The sequence below is a fragment of the Oncorhynchus gorbuscha genome, linkage group LG05 (assembly GCF_021184085.1).
Source record: "Oncorhynchus gorbuscha isolate QuinsamMale2020 ecotype Even-year linkage group LG05, OgorEven_v1.0, whole genome shotgun sequence".
Lineage (NCBI taxonomy): Eukaryota > Metazoa > Chordata > Actinopteri > Salmoniformes > Salmonidae > Oncorhynchus > Oncorhynchus gorbuscha.
This window is the reverse complement of record NC_060177.1, coordinates 8474793-8480792: the sequence shown is the minus strand read 5'-3', so window position 1 is coordinate 8480792 and position 6000 is coordinate 8474793. Positions and strand designations below refer to the sequence as shown.

Below are 6000 nucleotides of genomic sequence, written 5' to 3'. Positions count from 1 at the left end.
ATTGTGTTGAATATAACATGTACTCTATAAAGAAACATACAACAGAGACAATTCAGTCTTTCTAAATGTCTTGAGGGAATTCAAGTGAGCGTTACGCACGCTTAACCCTGTGAGAGAGGATGTGGGGATTTTATGCATGCTTGAGACAGTTTACAGTCTGGTGGAAGAGGTTTTATTTCCCTCCTAAAATGCCTGGTAAACCAGATGATCTTCCCTGGTTCTCTCTAGCATCCCCAGCCATCTGCAGGATATTCCAACAATTCTCTTGACCTATTCCCTGTGGGTGAAGTCAACCAAGACTCCAGTGAAGTGCACGTTCAAGTGAGTTCGAAAGAGTTATTTTCAAAATAGTTCAAGTCCCGGGGCCTGCAATGAATTCCTAATGGAATATTTACATGTCTCTCTTGCATAATACTGCCTCTCGGATTTTTCATCCGGCAATGTGTTTCAGGGCTTAATTAAGGCTCCTGGTATTTCAAACAGGCCCCATTACCAGCCCAACTGTTCCTAGGCCGTCTTCCTCCACCTCTAGAGAGTGGAATTCAGTGTGTGTGTGTACTGTACGTGTATGTGTTTGTGTGATAGATCCAGGTTGGGATAGGGATCTCTCAGTGGATCGGCCCTGTTTCAATACTTAGAAAATGCATCCTCCCTTCCATAAAGCATGACTGATCTGGCACCATCTGGATGGGTCTGGTTGGATCTGACATGTAAAATCAGTTGTTGTCAGAAGTGGGATCTTTGTTTTGTCCAATCCGACCTTGTGAAATTGGTGATTAGTTCAAGGAAGGGAAGGAAAGGTGCATCTTTAAAGTATTGGAACAGTCACATCCTCGAAGGCCTCTATAATGGAGTGTGTGATGCCAGGTCAAGACGGGAGGCTTCACCTTTAACCCCACAGGTACCGTTGGTGGTATGGTCTCCAGAGATGGGCTGTACCAACTGGCTTTGGGTGGGGGAGGTGTGGCGCTTGTAAATAATGTGGACTTGTGGTGCCGTCAACTCATCACTGGACCGCTCCAATGGCCGGATAAAGAACTCCTCCTGGGACAGCTTGAACAGCCCAGTCTACAGAGGGAGGTAGGTAGGTCAGTATTGCTTTTGTTATGAGAAAAACATAGATATGGGAAGAAACAGCACATTCTACTGGGAGAACAAGGGATCACATCTGCTTTGATATGGGAAGAACACAGTTAGCACATTCTACTGGGAGAACAAGGGATCACAACTGCTTTGATATGGGAAGAACACAGTTAGCACATTCTACTGGGAGAACAAGGGATCACATCTGCTTTGATATGGGAAGAACACAGTTAGCACATTCTGCTGGGAGAACAAGGGATCACAACTGCTTTGATATGGGAAGAACACAGCACATTCTACTGGGAGAACAAGGGATCACAACTGCTTTGATATGGGAAGAACACAGTTAGCATTCTACTGGGAGAACAAGGATCACAACTGCTTTGATATGGGAAGAACACAGCACATTCTGGGAGAACAATGATCACAACTGCTTTGATATGGAAGAGAACTGGGAGGGATCACAACTGCTTTGATATGGGGAAGAACACAGTTAGCACATTCTACTGGGAGAACAATGGATCACAACTGCTTTGATATGGGAAGAACACAGCACATTCTACTGGGAGAACAATGGATCACAACTGCTTTGATATGGAAGAACACAGTTAGCACAGTCTACTGGGAGAACAAGGGATCACAACTACTTGATATGGGAAGGAACACAGTTAGCAACATTCTACTGGGAGAGAACAAGGGCTCACAACTGCTTTGATATGGAAGAACACAGCACATTCTACTGGAGAACAATGGATCACAACTGCTTTGATATGGGAAGAACACAGCACATTCTACTGGGAGAACAATGGATCAAGCAACTGCTTGATATGGGAAGAACACAGTTAAACAGTCTACTGGGAGAACAAGGATCACAACTGCTTTGATATAGGAAGAACACAGTTAGCACAGTCTACTGGGAGAACAAGGGATCACAACTGCTTTGATATGGGAAGAACACAGTTAGCACAGTCTACTGGGAGAACATGGGATCACAACTGGGAAGAAGACAGTTAGCACATTCTTGATATGGGATCACAACTGCTTTAAATATGGGAAGAAGACAGTTAGCACATTCTACTGGGAGAACATGGGATCACAACTGCTTTAATATGGGAAGAACACAGTTAGCACAGTCTACTGGTAGAACAAGGGATCACAACTGCTTTGATATGGGAAGAACACAGTTAGCACAGTCTACTGGGAGAACAAGGGATCACAACTGATTTGATATGGGAAGAACACAGTTAGCACATTCTACTGGGAGAACATGGGATCACAACTGCTTTAATATGGGAAGAACACAGTTAGCACAGTCTACTGGGAGAACATGGGATCACAACTGCTTTAATATGGGAAGAACACAGTTAGCACATTCTACTGGGTGAGAGATGGGTCAAAATTGCTTCAGAGAGAAATAAATGCAATCAGCTTCATGAAAATGTGCCATTAGGTTACAGTATTACATAAACACAAGTTATCTTGGGATTTATCATGTGATTATTTTCCCTTCCCTTTGGGAGCAAAACAAGGACATATGAGAGAAAACGCACCGACTGAAATTGAGTCATAACTATAATGGCTAAATCGCGAATGCTCCGCAACAATGATTTAGACTTAAGACAGTCTTTAACCCAGTAGTCTGGCCTCTGGGCTTCTGGCTCAGCCGTAGCTGTGGAACTTAGAACGAGATGTGGCATTGTGCCAAATGATACGCTGTGGGTCTGGAGCCCGTCGATCTCTCCTCAATATATCCAATTGCTATCATTTTAAAGAAACAACATTTCCAGTCCAGTAAGTCCCCCTCCCCCAGGTTAAAAGAGTTTAAAAGGACAGATTCACTATACAGTATATACACCTTGGATTCAACGAGAAGTTGACTGTTCAAGAACATGGACATTTAAGATGATACTCTGGGAAAGTTTCCCCCATTGGCCAAAAGTCCCTTATTGTGGGAAAACAAGCATTTACAGTCACTTAAACTTATCACAAATGTTTAGGTTTGCATGCAAATGTTTGAATTTCTAGAACAAATGGAAAAAAGGCAGAAATTGAGAGATATATTATTAGAAAGGGAGAAAGGAATACAGTAATAATGGAACAGTATGATGTTGTTGACAGGGCTTGTAGGGAGAAAGGAATACAGTAATAATGGAACAGTATGATGTTGTTGATAGGGCTTGTAGGGAGAAAGGAATACAGTAATAATGGAACAGTATGATATTGTTGGATAGGGCTTGTAGGGAGAAAGGAATACAGTAATAATGAACAGTATGATGTTGTTGACAGGGCTTGTAGGGAGAAAGGAATACAGTAATAATGGAACAGTATGATATTGTGGGATGTGGACAGCAGTCACAGAGGAGAGATGGGACGTGGACAGCAATCACAGAGTAGAGATGGGACGTGGACAGCAATCACAGAGGAGAGATGGGACGTGGACAGCAATCACAGACGAGAGATGGGACGTGGACAGCAATCACAGAGTAGAGATGGGACGTGGACAGCAATCACAGAGTAGAGATGGGACGTGGACAGCAATCACAGAGGAGAGAAGGGACGTGGACAGCAGTCACCGACGAGAGATGGGACATGGACAGCAATCACAGAGGAGAGATGGGACGTGGACAGCAATCACAGAGGAGAGATGGGACGTGGACAGCAATCACAGAGGAGAGATGGGACGTGGACAGCAGTCACAGAGTAGAGATGGGAAGTGGACAGCAATCACAGAGTAGAGATGGGATGTGGACAGCAATCACAGAGGAGAGATGGGACATGGACAGCAGTCACAGAGGAGAGATGGGACATGGACAGCAGTCACAGAGGAGAGATGGGACGTGGACAGCAATCACAGAGGAGAGATGGGACGTGGACAGCAGTCACAGACGAGAGATGGGACATGGACAGCAGTCACAAAGTAGAGATGGGACGTGGACAGCAATCACAGAGGATAGATGGGACGTGGACAGCAATCACAGAGTAGAGATGGGACGTGGACAGCAATCACAGAGTATAGATGGGACGTGGACAGCAATCACAGAGGATAGATGGGACGTGGACAGCAATCACAGAGTAGAGATGGGACGTGGACAGCAATCACAGAGGAGAGATGGGACATGGACAGCAATCACAGAGTAGAGATGGGACATGGACAGCAGTCACAAAGTAGAGATGGGATGTGGACAGCAATCACAGAGTAGAGATGGGACATGGACAGCAGTCACAAAGTAGAGATGGGATGTGGACAGCAATCACAGAGGATAGATGGGATGTGGACAGCAATCACAGAGGATAGATGGGATGTGACAGTGAACAAAGAGGAGAGGTAGAATGTGGACAGCGGTCACAGAGGAGAGGTGGTATGTGGACAGCGTTCACAGATGTGACAGTGAACACATGCTTTATAATTCAGTTTGAGTGACCTACTCTAGTGGATAGGTAAGACAATGAGAGGTAAATTGATCATGCGTAAACACAACACAGGCTCCATCACTTGTTCTGTTCATGGAAGCATGATGATGTCTTTCACACCCACATGTCATCGATGACATCCAGCCTGATTTTAGATGAAAGCTGCTCTAACACTTGTGATGTCAAACACATCCTCTCAAGCACAGCTCACAGGTCCCTTCACCAACCAGTCACTGTTTTTCATGGATGGTACAATCTAATAATAGAACTACACTAACAGAGCAGGAATGAGGCCAACAGCACGTAATGAATTCAGAGACAACTATAAAATATAATACTTAAACATCATCTGTTCAGACGTGTGTTTAAAGATTGAAACTAAGTTGAAGCCAGTGTGGCATACAACATTATACAGTAGTACTTACTGCTTATTGCAAAGCATTAGCATATTTTTATCAGAGCTAGAGGAATTAAATACACCTCTAATGAATCGTCATTTACAATTTCACCTAAAAATGTAATAAATCTTCTTTGGTTTTGTATAATGATAATAATATATGCAATTTAGCAAACACTTTTATCCAGTCTCATGCACAGAACCAAATTGGAAAACAGAAACTGGATAGGACCAGTCATTGGCATCGATCAACATTATGTTTTTGATCAATTGTATTTCTACTTTGACTTGTTATCCTAGGAACAGAGAAGTTCTAGAAGTTAAATGTTTTGCATGACCCTTTAGGATGTGAAAGTAAAAAGATATCTCAGTAGGTTAGCAGTTAGCAGTGACGGTCTCAGTAGGTCAGCAGTGACGGTCTCAGTAGGTCAGCAGTGACGGTCTCAGTAGGTCAGCAGTGACGGTCTCAGTAGGTCAGCAGTGACGGTCTCAGTAGGTTAGCAGTGACGGTCTCAGTAGGTCAGCAGTCAGCAGTGACGGTCTCAGTAGGTCAGCAGTTAGCAGTGACGGTCTCAGTAGGTCAGCAGTGACGGTCAGCAGTGACAGTCTCAGTAGGTCAGCAGTGACAGTCTCAGTAGGTCAGCAGTGACAGTCTCAGTAGGTCAGCAGTGACGGTCTCAGTAGGTCAGCAGTGACGGTCTCAGTAGGTCAGCAGTGACGGTCTCAGTAGGTCAGCAGTGACGGTCTCAGTAGGTCAGCAGTGACGGTCTCAGTAGGTTAGCAGTTAGCAGTGACGGTCTCAGTAGGTCAGCAGTGACGGTCTCAGTAGGTCAGCAGTGACGGTCTCAGTAGGTCAGCAGTGACGGTCTCAGTAGGTCAGCAGTGACGGTCTCAGTAGGTTAGCAGTGACGGTCTCAGTAGGTTAGCAGTCAGCAGTGACGGTCTCAGTAGGTCAGCAGTTAGCAGTGACGGTCTCAGTAGGTCAGCAGTGACGGTCTCAGTAGGTCAGCAGTGACGGTCTCAGTAGGTTAGCAGTGACGGTCTCAGTAGGTTAGCAGTCAGCAGTGACGGTCTCAGTAGGTCAGCAGTTAGCAGTGACGGTCTCAGTA

General features: G+C 44.9%; 1 pseudogene; it reads right to left on the bottom strand.

Moving 5' to 3' along the window:
* The window catches only part of LOC124035396, a 64636-nt pseudogene that overhangs the window by 52679 nt on the left and 5957 nt on the right, over positions 1–6000 (bottom strand).